Source organism: Argentina silus, assembly GCF_951799395.1.
Source record: "Argentina silus genome assembly, chromosome: 17".
Taxonomy (NCBI): Eukaryota; Metazoa; Chordata; class Actinopteri; order Argentiniformes; family Argentinidae; genus Argentina; species Argentina silus.
This window is the reverse complement of record NC_139671.1, coordinates 708,462-723,741: the sequence shown is the minus strand read 5'-3', so window position 1 is coordinate 723,741 and position 15,280 is coordinate 708,462.

The window sequence follows — 15,280 nt, the reverse complement described above, 5'->3', positions numbered from 1 at the left end:
GGTAGGAAGCAGGATGGAGTTGCATAAACCAAACATTTCCGGTGGTTTTAATACCAGCCTATCCACACCTCTGCACCTGACCTCACACGGTCACGACCACACACGGTCCTGACCACACTATTGTACAGTGTATTGTGACCATGTAAAGTGCACTTTAAACGTAATCAACTTGACATTGTACCACACATGGTGGTGACCACACATGGTTCTGACCACACTGTTGCAGGGTGTATTGTCGCCATGTAAAATGCACTTTAACCTTTAAAAAAAGCTTGACCACACACGGTCCTGACCACACGTGGACCTGACCACACGTGGTCCCCTATCCCAGTCTACCAACGGCTGTTCTCCAGACTGACAAGACTGACTGAGTCTCATTCACTGTTCAGTCACAAGAAACGGACCTCCAACAGTAGATACACAGGAGTTGGGTGGGTGTTATTATTCATACAGATTTTATACTGAAGGGGAAGTGGTCAAGTGTGTTCTTCACAATGTGAAAAGAAATGGGGCACCCTGGAGAAAGGAAATACATAAGCTTGCAATTACCACTCCGCTCTGGCAGAACCGAGCCTCCGCCTGGGGCCTCAAACGTGAAATTAAAAGCGTATTACTGTTTCTCATTTGTTTGATCATGCGTTGTTATGGCGATCTCCTCTGAGGCCCACTGTGGCCAATTACTGCTCTCAGGTTCTGTCTGGTTATATTTCCAAAGTCTCGTTTTTCACTTACAGCTGCGATTGGACGGCTCCGCCTGCCAAGTCAGTTCTCCGTCTGGCAGGAGGGGCGGCGGCGCTGCAGTGGAGCAGGGGGGATTCTGGGAAGGCATAAGCTCAGGGTCAGAGGAAACGCACCAGACCTCCAGAAATGCTGTGGTCTAACTATCGCCCTACCCCTCTACTCTGTCTGTGACACTTTCTTTGCCCCCCCCCCCCCCCAACACCCTTCAGTACCCACCTTCAGCCCCCCCCCCCCCCACAATCCCCTCAGCAACACCCCCAGGCCAGGCCCTAGTCCTCTGTAGCAGCTGGTGTAGATTCATGGTGAGATAAGTCAACACACAGAGGCCGGCCGGGAAAAAGGCCTCGAAGAGACAGATGTGTTTGCAGCACGACTGGCGTCACAGTCGGCGTCACTGAGCACCGTTTAAGAGGGCCTGGAGCCATTAGGGTTCGGGCTTTCCACCCCTAACCCCTGCCTGGTGATAACTGTGTCTAAGGTTAGGGGGTTTATACCAAGGTTATGGGGTACACACCCCCCTTTTTTGTTATGGTTTATATGCTGTCTATGCAAGCTGTTGAAGCAAAGGCTTTGTAGTTGCGATGGTGACTTTGCACATTTGTGTGCACACGTGTGCGCGCGCACACACACACACACACACACACACACACACACACACACACACACACACACACACACACACACACACACAAACATACACACACACACACACACACACACACACACACATACACACACACACACACACATACATACACACTCACACACATGCAGTATACACACACCTGGACGGAGCCTGCCCCCCAAACCCCCCCCCCCCCCCACACACACACACACACATACACAAATCACACACACACACACACACACACACACACACACACACACAAATCACACACACACACACACACACACACACACACACACACACACACACACACACACACACACACACACACACACCGAGCTGAGCCTCATCGCTGCAGAGTTGAAATGCCAGAGGTGTTGGAATGTGTGTGTGTTGTGTGTGTGTGTGTGTGTGTGGAATGTGTGTCACTAGAGGTGCATTCAGGCAGCTAACAGGACAGCTCTGATGGCTTAGGTGCAGGGAACAGACCCCCACTGTGCTGTCCCAGGACAACCTACAAACACGCCTGTATGTCCTGGCCTTCCCTGACCATGCACACCATGTGAGGTCATTCCCTGACTGATGAACTGATTCCTGAAACCAAATCCTGTAGAGTTGTATCAAAAGGCAACGGCAAAAATCGTACAGTTCCCCCGTGTGTTGCAAAGAACACATGTAAGTCACATGTAGTGTATGTTGTGGTTAAAAACTGTTCGAAAAGAAAGCCTGTGCTGTGAGCAAGAGCTACTTTTGAAGAAACACACAACACAAAAACACACAACACACAAACACACAACACTGCACACACACAACACTCGAGCACACAACACACTAACAAAAGAAACACACAAACACTCTAACACACAAACACTCTAGCACACCACGTGCTAACTTACGCACAAGCGACAAGCTAACACACCACACTCTAACACACAAACACACAACTCTAACACACGGACACGCAAACACACAAACACTCTAAAACACGGACACTCTAACACACAACACTCTAACACACAAACACTCTAACACACGGACACGCTAACACACAAACACACAACTCTAACACACGGACACGCTAACACACAAACACTCTAACACACGGACACTTTAACACACAACACTCTAACACACAAACACTCTAACACACGGACACGCTAACACACAACACTCTAACACACGGACACGCTAACACACGGACACGCGACACGCTGACGTTACATAACCGTGTCACAGCAGCCCCATTGATTCACGCAACAGCCGCTCACACACGGCCTGTCACGCTAGAGCAACACTGTGTGTTCTACTTGCAGCACGATCTCTCTGGTTTTACAGCCTGCCCTCTCCGTGACAGAGAGGCCCGGCCTCCCTGATAGGCTGTCCCACATCTCTTATAGATGACTATAACAGACTCCACCAGAACACTCTGGTCTGGGTCACACAGGCTGAACAGACCTGCTATTGTTCTGCTCTGTGGGGCAGACGAGGTAGGGGTAGGAGAGACAGACAGACAGACAGACAGACAGACAGGTCGGCAGGCAGGCAGACAGATGGGTAGGTATGTAGGCAGACAGACAGGCAGACAGACAGACAGGCAGGCAGGCAGGCAGGCAGGCAGGCAGGCAGACAGGTAGGTAGGGAGGTAGGCAGTCAGACAGACAAACAGACAGGCAACATGTGTTCTACTATTTTAAACTCAGACCCCCTGGTGAATCACTTCCAGACAGATGTCCTTCAATAGTTCATTCATGACCAGAGACAGTGAGACAGTGGATAGTGGAGGATACAGGTCAGTGTCTGCTAGACTCATCAAGCTAGATTCCCAGCAGAACATGCAGTTCTATACAGTACAGTATGTTCCAGGGGAGGCTGGAAGAGAGACAAATCGGACAACAGGCTCATTGTAATGCATGGAATGGAATGAAGAATGGTATTAAACACGTGTGTATAGGGTTGGGGTTAAGGGTTAGGCTTGGGGTTAAGGCTAAGGTTAGGGTAGGGGTTAAAGCTAGGGTTAGGGTTGCGGTTAAGGCTAGGGTTAGGGTTGGGGTTAAAGCTAGGGTTAGGGTTAGGTTTTTATCCTCAGCCGAGCCATAGCAATGTTTTCCTCTGATCTGGTTAATTAAGTTGAAAAAACAGTATGTAGATATGATTATATACATAAACTATAGTTGGACCCACTTTGGAAGGAATCTCAAGGACATCTCTACCATTGTCAAAATAAAACTAACCCTAACCCTAAACTGACAAACAGACTTGTGTAAGACTCTTTATTCATTGGTCTAGTCGCATGCACAGATAAAGCCAAACCACAAATTCTCTTATGGCTTTAAAGGTTTGAACACATTGCCAGAATATGGCCAGGGGGGTCAACAGACTATATCTGATGCATCCAGAAGATTCAGACTAAATGTTTTGGTCTGTTGTTTTGCTCCTGGTTATAGCTCTGAACAACTGAAGCAAAGTCAAACACTTCTGGACCATGGTGTGGTATGCACATGTGATTTTCTGTCCTCCCTTTAACAACCGGGTCAGATGCATGTGTGTTTGACAGATATTTGACCAATCGTTTTTCCCCCCTCATCACTACTTCCTTACCGTCCCGCTGAGGTTCAGGTGCAACATTTTGGAACATTCTGCAGTGTTTTCATTTGGGAGGGTTGAGGTGAGGGCTGTGGAGTGTTTACATCAACTGTTCCATGTTATTTTTGAGCACGGACATGTGAGCATGCATGTTGTCCACATAGTACTGTGGTAGGATTTCCTTGAGCTACCATTTACCTGGCTACAGGTGAGTCAGAGGTAGCGAGAGTTTTATTTATCCGGTGATAGGTAGAGGTCGAGTGTTGTGGTTATTTACCTGGTGGCAGGTAGAGGTAGAGTGTTGTGGTTATTTACCTGGTGGCAGGTAGAGGTAGAGTGTTGTGGTTATTTACCTGGTGGCAGGTAGAGGTAGAGTGTTGTGGTTATTTACCTGGTGTCAGGTAGAGGTAGAGTGTTGTGGTTATTTACCTGGTGGCAGGTAGAGGTAGAGTGTTGTGGTTATTTACCTGGTGGCAGGTAGAGGTAGAGAATGTTATGCTTATTTACCTGGTGTCAGGTAGAGGTAGAGTGTTGTGGTTATTTACCTGGTGTTAGGTAGAGGTAGAGAATGTTATGCTTATTTACCTGGTGGCAGGTAGAGGTAGAGTGTTGTGGTTATTTACCTGGTGTTAGGTAGAGGTAGAGTGTTGTGGTTATTTACCTGGTGGCAGGTAGAGGTAGAGTGTTGTGGTTATTTACCTGGTGGCAGGTAGAGGTAGAGAATGTTATGCTTATTTACCTGGTGTCAGGTAGAGGTAGAGTGTTGTGGTTATTTACCTGGTGTTAGGTAGAGGTAGAGTGTTGTGGTTATTTACCTGGTGGCAGGTAGAGGTAGAGTGTTGTGGTTATTTACCTGGTGGCAGGTAGAGGTAGAGTGTTGTGGTTATTTACCTGGTGGCAGGTAGAGGTAGAGAATGTTATGCTTATTTACCTGGTGTCAGGTAGAGGTAGAGTGTTGTGGTTATTTACCTGGTGTTAGGTAGAGGTAGAGTGTTGTGGTTATTTACCTGGTGGCAGGTAGAGGTAGAGTGTTGTGGTTATTTACCTGGTGGCAGGTAGAGGTAGAGAATGCTATGCTTATTTACCTGGTGTCAGGTAGAGGTAGAGTGTTGTGGTTATTTACCTGGTGGCAGGTAGAGGTAGAGTGTTGTGGTTATTTACCTGGTGGCAGGTAGAGGTAGAGTGTTGTGGTTATTTACCTGGTGGCAGGTAGAGTGTTCTCTGTTGAGGAGGGTAGTTATGAACCTGCACACACATGTTTGCTGTTAAGAACAGGCTGACGTTCCATTTGGTATAACACTTCAGAAACCTTTCGGATTATGTTTATATCTCACATTCCAAATATAGTGCTGCTGTTCACTGATGGAAACGTGCCACTGTGCTTTTCCACTCCAACTCTCTGGTTTCCACATGACTCCGAGCAACACCTGACACCAATAAAACAAGGTGTGTTACTCTCCATGCTAGATGAAAGAGGGAGTTGGACATTTCACAAACTCAGTTTAACCGTGGGGACTGGGAGGGGTCCTCTCTGGAATGTAAGTCTGGAAACATTTAAAACAGATAACACCTAAACCACAACCCACACCTCCTAGACCTCTCCTGCACCCTAGACCCTCTCCTGGTACCTAGACCCTCTCCTGCTACCTCCTAGACCCTCTCCTGGTACCTAGACCCTCTCCTGCTACCTCCTAGACCCTCTCCTGCTACCTAGACCCTCTCCTGCTACCTCCTAGATCCTCTCCTGCTACCTCCTAGACCCTCTCCTGCACCCTAGACCCTCTCCTGCTACCTCCTAGACCCTCCCCTGCTACCTCCTAGACCCTCTCCTGCACCCTAGACCCTCTCCTGCTACCTAGACCCTCTCCTGCTGCCTCCTAGACCCTCTCCTGCTACCTAGACCCTCTCCTGCTACCTCCTAGACCCTCTCCTGCTACCTAGACCCTCTCCTGCTACCTCCTAGACCCTCTCCTGCTACCTCCTAGACCCTCTCCTGCTACCTCCTAGACCCTCTCCTGCTACCTAGACCCTCTCCTGCTACCTCCTAGACCCTCTCCTGCTACCTCCTAGACCCTCTCCTGCTACCTCCTAGACCCTCTCCTGCACCCTAGACCCTCTCCTGCTACCTAGACCCTCTCCTGCTACCTCCTAGACCCTCTCCTGGTACCTCCTAGACCCTCTCCTGCTACCTCCTAGACCCTCTCCTGCTACCTAGACCCTCCCCTGCTACCTAGACCCTCTCCTGCTACCTCCTAGACCCTCTCCTGCTACCTCCTAGACCCTCTCCTGCTACCTCCTAGACCCTCTACTGCTACCTCCTAGACCCTCCCCTGCTACCTCCTAGACCCTCTCCTGCACCCTAGACCCTCCCCTGCTACCTAGACCCTCCCCTGCTACCTCCTAGACCCTCTCCTGCTACCTAGACCCTCTCCTGCTACCTCCTAGACCCTCCCCTGCTACCTCCTAGACCCTCCCCTGCTACCTCCTAGACCCTCCCCTGCTACCTCCTAGACCCTCCCCTGCTACCTCCTAGACCCTCTCCTGCTACCTCCTAGACCCTCCCCTGCTACCTAGACCCTCTCCTGCTACCTCCTAGACCCTCTCCTGCTACCTAGACCCTCTCCTGCTACCTCCTAGACCCTCCCCTGCTACCTCCTAGACCCTCTCCTGCTACCTCCTAGACCCTCTGTGCTCTTCTAAAAGTGTTAATCATTTGTTTCATCAGTAGATTCATCATTACTGTAGCTTAATCAGCATGTTGGAACTCACAAATCCCTAGTACCAGTAAATGAGAGAGTTCTGTGAACTGCTGGGAAAGTCGGTTTAGGCTTACCCACACATGGGTTCAGCAACCACAGCAGCCTGGATTTCACTGACACAGCCAGAGGTATGACTTTACTGAGAAAAGGCCACAACACACCTCACAAGAATGTACTTCTGTGGCTAAAAGCCTGCCAGATCTTTGTTAGCATGAACCAGTAGCGAAATCTAAAGCCTGTACACTGTTTTTAAAAAGGGCAGGGATGGTTGCCCGTATTATAGAGATTACAAAGATTTCTTTTTCCTTTGGCTCCCACACTGACTACTGTACAGTTCAGAAAGGTTCTATACCAATGACACATCAAACTAATGAAAATCATACGTCCATCAGTCTGCTGAGACTCAAAGGGGAATGGGGATTTGTAGTGTGTGTGTTGTTCTTGCAAGCATAAGCATGAACATGATCTATCAGCTGGCGTTAGTGTGCGCCATGCACCCCAGGGGAAACCAATCTCTCCAACAACTGCTCTGGTGTCTGCGTTGTGCTATAGTTCCTAATGGTATTGGTGTTAGGGGTCAGGGGTCAGGGGTCAGGGGTCAGGGTTAGGGGTTCGGAGTAGCATAGTAGTAGATGCTGAGACCAAGTTTTACCACAATCCAGTCCACCAGGGGAGGCTGGTGTAGGTAGAAATCGGAGGACGGGCTCATTGTAATGCTGCAAGAATGATTATCATTGGGGTTAGGGTAATTCAAACTATTGCATGCAGCTGTTAACCAAGACAGGAAATAGATAGACAGGAGTAGAGGGTTAGGGTGATTGATAGGCAGAAATAGAATGTCAACGCAGGACCGGCAAGAAAATATGTCTGCCATGTAAACATTGCTCAGCATGACCAGGGGTCCTTATCTAATCTATAGGCCTAGTCCGTTTCCAAGCCGACACGTCATCCTCTTGAGGTTAACCTCAGAGGGTGTGTGTTACAGCCTGATAAGAGGAACCATAACTACATATTCTTGTTATTATTATATGTGTACTGCGAGATATATGTTCTTCATTCTCTTCACCCCACAAGGCAAACTTGTCTACTGGTGTGTACTGGTACAGTATGTACTGGTGTGTACTGGTACAGTTCTGGTGTGTATTTGTATGTACTGGTGTGTACACAAATGGTCAGTGTAAATTCAGTGGGATGTCCAAATATGACATAAAAAATGTAATAGATTCTACATGACGCTATGATCAAACACCTAACCCTACCCCTAACATCTGAGATGAGAGAGAAACATCTGTCAAGGTCTGCTCTGCTGCTGACCATTTAGCAAATAAACATTTGCACCTGAATGTACGTGGGTCCAGCCGTACAGGAAAGGACAAGCCACATGTATTTACTAGATGGATGCAGAGCTTTGCTTTCAAATGTCTAATGAAAGAATAACATGCTGGGCTTTTTTGAAGTTTCAGGAGAAAGTTAGGTCAAATTGGACAGGATGGCCGTCTATCACGCTATGCCGTACACTTGGTTTGAAAGAACTAAAACGGTAAAGCAAATTTTTTGTGGTTTTTCTATGAGTTCAAGTAACATTTATTTTGGCACTATATGAGACAAACAAACCCCATTTGACTAACACCAAACTTAGGATTCAAAGGCTTTACAGGAAATCAATTAGCAGTGGAATGTAACCACTGGCCAAGTCACATTCCCGGCTGAGGCTGCCCAGTGCCACCTGTCACTGTTCGCCCATCACAGATGTAGAGTGGCTGTTTGGGTTCCTGGCTTCCTCTGCTTTGTAGAAAGGGGAAAATTAGCCGAAGAAATTAGAGGAAATGAAGTTTTCCATCCTTAGTCACCGCTGTTTAGGTAGGCCCCACCCCAGAATGAGGTTTACACCTGGTCACACATGAAAGGTACTCTCTTAACCTCACCCTGATCACACCCGTACACACCTGTACAAGTTACCAAGTCATTTTTCTAGACTGGTAGGGGTTCTAAACTGGTAGGGGTTCCAGTCACCATCAACTACATCAGGATATCATCAACTACATCAGGACATAATCAACTACATCATCAACTACATCAGGACATCATCAACTACATCATCAACTAAACCAGGACACCATCAACTACATCATCAACTACATCAGGACACCATCAACTACATCAGGACATCATCAACTACATCATCAACTACATCAGGACATCATCAACTACATCATCAACTACATCAGGACATCATCAACTACATCAGGACACCATCAACTACATCATCAACTACATCAGGACACCATCAACTTCATCATCAACTACATCAGGACACCATCAACTACATCAGGACACCATCAACTACATCATCAACTAAACCAGGACACCATCAACTACATCATCAACTACATCAGGACATCATCAACTACATCATCAACTAAACCAGGACACCATCAACTACATCATCAACTACATCAGGACACCATCAACTACATCAGGACATCATCAACTACATCATCAACTACATCAGGACATCATCAACTACATCATCAACTACATCAGGACATCATCAACTACATCAGGACACCATCAACTACATCATCAACTACATCAGGACACCATCAACTACATCAGGACACCATCAACTTCATCATCAACTACATCAGGACACCATCAACTACATCAGGACACCATCAACTTCATCATCAACTACATCAGGACACCATCAACTACATCAGGACACCATCAACTACATCATCAACTACATCAGGACACCATCAACTACATCAGGACACCATCAACTACATCATCAACTACATCAGGACACCATCAACTACATCATCAACTACATCAGGACATCTCCAACTCCCCGGAGAGACCAAAAGCAGCAGAGTAGGCAGGTGAAACACCAACACAGAGAGGCTGAGGGGGCGGGCTCAGAGCCTGTGGTGTCTATATTTGGAATGCAGCGCTGTGCCATGATGCTGTTCAGACCATTTACAGCAATTGTAAAAAGAACAGAGAAGGTGGGAGGTTAGTTCCGTTCAGGTGAGGGTTAGAGTGGTGTGTTACAGGCCTCTGCAGGCATGTGTGTGGCCATAAATCTTTCTGGTTGAAATGAAATGTTCTGCTGTTTGTTGAAAGAAGTTCAACACCATGGCGCTTTCTGCGTCTATCTTTCCAGTCTAAACAGCTGTGGCCAGTTTCTCCTGCACAGGGCCTTTTTTTTTGTTTTTTTACTGAAAATCTCATCTATCAACTCTCCCTTTCAGCCCCCAATTATGTTCATTTGTTTCCTGCTTTCACAGAGAATGTAATTTGTGTCTGTGGGTTATGGTCAGGTTTAGCTTTGGTTGGTAGGTTGCTATGGTTGGTTAGCTTTACGACACCGACAATGTAGTGGTTATATCAGTGCACATCTGGGTTCTGAGGTACCTCAGTCAGCCTCAGAGCTGAGGGTTAGGATAAGGTAACTAATTATGTTCACTAGTTACCTTAGAGCTGAAGGGTAGGGTTAGGATAAGGTAACTAATTACACTCACCGGCCACTTTATTAGGTACACCTATTCAACTGCTCGTTAACGCAAATATCTAATCAGCCAATCACATGGCAGCAACTCAATGCATTTAGGCATGGTCAAGACGACCTGTTGAAGTTCAAACCGAGCATCAGAATGGGGAAAAAAGGTGATTTAAGTGACTTTGAACATGGCATGGTTGTTGAACATGACAATGAGTTCACTGTACTCCAATGGCCTCCACAGTCACCAGATCTCAATCCAATAGAGCATCTTTGGGTTGTGGTGGAACGGGAGATTCGCATCATGGATGTGCAGTTGACAAATCTGCAGCAACTGCGTGATGCTATCATGTCAATATGGACCAAAATCTCTGAGGAATGTTTTCAGCACCTTGTTGAATCTATGCCACAAAGAATTAAGGCAGTTCTGAAGGCAAAAGGGGTCCAACCCGGTACTAGCAAGGTGTACCTAATAAAGCGGCCAGTGAGTGTATGTTCACTAGTGACTTCAGTCAGCCTCAGAGCTGAGGGTACATAATGAGCTAATGATATGAGCTAATGCTGAGATCTCTGCCACATGTTCAGTTTGAATAGTGGTGGAGGGTTAGGGTTAGGGTGGTGGAGGGAGGGTTAGGGTTAGGGTGGTGGAGGGTTAGGGTTAGGGTGGTGGAGGGATGGTGGGTTTGAAGGCTCAAAGCAGGGAACATTCCTCCAACTGGCTGCCAACTGCCAATTATAGAATGTAGCTGGATATGGAAGAAGGCAAATAATCTCTCTTCTGGTTTCCTTTGGTGTTCGGTACCTTTGATGAAAAGTTGCTCTTAGACACTTCTGAATGATGAACCTTTCAACTGAAATAGCCTGTCAAAAGCTGGTTTGTTTAATGTCTGATTCCTTTAATATTTCAATTTAATTTGTAGTATTTTCTACTTTAATTAGTAGTGTTTCAGGTGGAGAACAGTACTGCTATGTATGAGATGGAAATACAGGACATCCTTGGACACAGTTAGAATCATTATTTTCTGTAATTTCTTCTATTTGCTCATTAAATGATATACAAAAACATTGTGTGTTCTGTATTATTCAGTTATCACTATGTGCACCTCCATTATATTGATAATTTGTGGCATTTGGTAATACAGCTCTCCAAGATGGCAGTTGCGTCCCCGCCCCCTAACACTTCCTTCACAAGCTGAAGTGTGTTTGAACAGTGAAGGCTATGTAGCACTAATGGTGTGTTTGAACAGTGAAGGCTATGTAGCACTAATGGTGTGTTTGAACAGTGAAGGCTATGTAGCACTAATGGTGTGTTTGAACAGTGAAGGCTATGTAGCACTAATGGTGTGTTTGAACAGTGAAGGCTATGTAGCACTAATGGTGTGTTTGAACAGTGAAGGCTATGTAGCACTAATGGTGTGTTTGAACAGTGAAGGCTATGTAGCACTAATGGTGTGTTTGAACAGTGAAGGCTATGTAGCACTAATGGTGTGTTTGAACAGTGAAGGCTATGTAGCACTAATGGTGTGTTTGAACAGTGAAGGCTATGTAGCACTAATGGTGTGTTTGAACAGTGAAGGCTATGTAGCACTAATGGTGTGTTTGAACAGTGAAGGCTATGTAGCACTAATGGTGTGTTTGAACAGTGAAGGCTATGTAGCACTAATGGTGCATTCATGACATATCGGAACTAGGAAACTCTAATATTTCCAACTTGGAAACTCATTGTACAAAGATGTTTCCCAGAGTATCAGAATCAACCAAAACAATGCAAATAACGTTAATTTTTACTCTGAGGTTCTGAGTTTCCAACTTGTCATGAATATACCATAACAATGCATTTGATACCCTGGAGAGGAACAAATCATGTGTTTGTTTTGCCAGCAGTATGATTTATCATGAGTTGTGGCCTGTTGTGCAAACATAGTACGTCAGCATTGATGATGATGGTGACCAAGTCATCCAATTGGAGTTTGAATAGCCACTGTGAGATCAGACATGGTTATCCTACCTGACCACCAGATGAAACTCCACCTTGTCCAAATATGGTCTGTTCCAGTAGTAGCTGTAACTGTAATGGTTCAACAGGAAGCCCTGAGTTAACCTCTGTGTTCAACTCTGACATCATCTCTCCTCCAAACTTGGCCAGACAAGACAGCCTTGTGGGAGAGGCTTCTGTCCTGCAGCTCCTCCATCATTGGCCCATTGGCCCCAGGGGCAATGCTCCTCAATGATCTCCTAGGAATCTGACACCACATGTTGAACTGAGATACATATCTAACACCACATGTTGAACTGAATTACATACTGTACTGTATCAGACACCAACTTGCTGAACTGAGATACATATTGTATCTGACACCACATCAGATACAATATATACTGTATCTTAGTTCAACCTGTGAGAGGGTGGGAGGGGCAGAGAGTAGCTGAGGGGTGGAATTAAAAAGAAATCTCAAGAACTATATAAATTAAAATGAAACATATCTTAGCATGTACACCAGAAATAATACCAAATATCCCATAATGGACTGAAACTATCATGTGAAAAAAATGTATATGTATATGTAAAAACAAATACAACAAACAAAGTACTTCGGTCCTCCGATGAGGTGTCAGATACAGCGGTGTGGTGTCAGATGCAGTATGTATCTCAGTTCAACATGTGGTCCGTAATGAACACCCAGATACGAGACGGTACTTGGCATCCATTAGACACACACGGTCAACATGAAGTATTAGCACGGTGGTTTACGAGTCTAGAATTCATCAAGATAACTCTACATTTGTTTAAATACAGAACTCCAACTGCCATCAGCTGACAGACCTTGTTATGACATCACTTTTCCCCTTCGTGTTAGCTGGCTGTGGTTCAACAGCGGTCTGTTGAACAGCTCCGTCTAAAACTGATGCTTTTTTAAATGTCATGTGCCTTTTCTGGAATGTTGAAAATGTTCTAATGAATGTTGGAAAATAATAAAAAGGGCTTTTAGACCACGAGACGTACAGTTCCTCCTAATCATAGATTAGATCTTTGGTTTGGTCAGAAGCACAATCATAACAACTGAAATACCTCAGGAGGACATTGGTAACGTGAACAGAGGCACGTAATGACAGGGCTGTGGATGTGGAAAAGAACAACTGGAATAACACTGCACAGACAATTAGTCTTTGGCAGCCATTTTTATACACTGATGTATGTGTTTGTTATTCTTGCACTGGGAACAATAAACCTCAGCAGGATTTTATAGGGAGGGAGGGAGCTAGTCACATGACCACTGACTGTCCCTATAGGGAGGGGAGGGCTAGTTACATGACCACTGACTGGCCCTATAGGGAGGGAGGGAGCTAGTCACATGACCACTGGCCCTATGGGGAGGGAGGGAGCTAGTCACATGACCACTGGCCCTATGGGGAGGGAGGGAGCTAGTCACATGACCACTGACTGGCCCTATAGGGAGGGAGGGAGCTAGTCACATGACCACTGACTGGCCCTATAGGGAGGGAGGGAGCTAGTCACATGACCACTGACTGGCCCTATAGGGAGGGGGGGAGCTACTCACTGCACTAGCATTGTGACTGCCTATGGCCCCTGGTCCGAGCATTGATTACTTTATCTCATGATGACTGATGGATAGATGATTCACTTACTTAACAAATGTATTTGTATATGTAAGTCTGCTAAATGCCATAAATGTAAATGTAAATGTACCACTGACTGGCCCTGTAGGGAGAATTACATGACCACATCGAACAGAGAGGGCTTTCAGCTGGCAGAATGTGGATGTGAATCCTTTCCATGATGTAAGAAGCCTGACGCGACCTCTGACCCTTTCTAGCTGCTGTCTGTCACCCTCCAGTCCTAACCGTCTGTCACCCAAACTGGATATAGTCGTCATCTCTCTGCCTGGTGCCCCTGTAGGGGTGTTGTGTACTTAGATAGATTAGATAGAAAATAGATTTCCTATTGTCTGCACCTCATGTGGAGAATGTTGGATTTTAAATAGTTTCCATGCCGGGGCTAAGGTTTCAGCCCCTTTTAGCCACCAAAGAGAACCAGAGAGCATGACATTAAAGGCTAACAGACCTGAAAGTGTGGAACCTTCGGTCTATTGGTTGAGGAATGTCTGGTGAAAGGTGGTCTCCAGAGGGTGCCCAGGAGAGCTTAGAGAGAGAGAGAGAGAGAGCTCCGTGAAACGGCAGCCTGATAAAGGGAATATGACGCTAACTCACCGCTACTGTAAGTCCTGCCACACACACAGCAGTTCATAAAACACAGTCATCCAGACAGACAACATGGCCACGGAAAACCACACCAAGCTGTTATTGAATCAGGATATCGAGCACACAGTCTAATACACCATAGCAATAAGCTGCTACTCTTTGACACAAAGGGGGTAAAGAGGAACTGGTAGGCTGGCTTCCCCACCAATGAGTCTGTGTTGACAGACAGGGTACATTAACATCCCACTCACTGACTGGCCCGTCTGCCCCGTACTGTACTGTTAGCTCAGCCTAGAACATTCCCTTATAAGGACATGCTTCCTCCCGCTAGTAGGAGCATGTCTGCTGGCGCAGCGTTGCATTCCTGCAGCTCCGAGTTTTCTCTGGGAGTTTTTCATTTCCGATTCGGTGGTTGGCCGAGGAGCAGGGCTGCCTTTCATAAGACTGAGGTGGGGAGTCTGGGGGCTTCGAAAATATACAAACCCCAGAGTCTAGCCTCTTTCCTGCAATCCTGTCGTCTGCTCTGTGTCTTCATGGCCTGATGGGGTAAAATAGGATCCCACAGCAGGAATGCGGCACACCTGCGCTTTCAAGTCCGTAGACTAAACCTTATTACCCAGGTGAAAGCACAAGGCTATTAAAAGAAAGGAATTGTAACCGCTGAATAGAGCTTATGAGGAAGTGTCTGTAGATTGGGTAGTGATGTGGGTCTGACTACACACAAGCTATTATTAAACTCATCTTTAAAGACTTGGTTGATTTGACCTACACATCCCTGACTTGTTGTTGCTATGGCGATGGAACAAACCCATCCACTGGTTATCAGTACAGCATGTTCTCACCTCA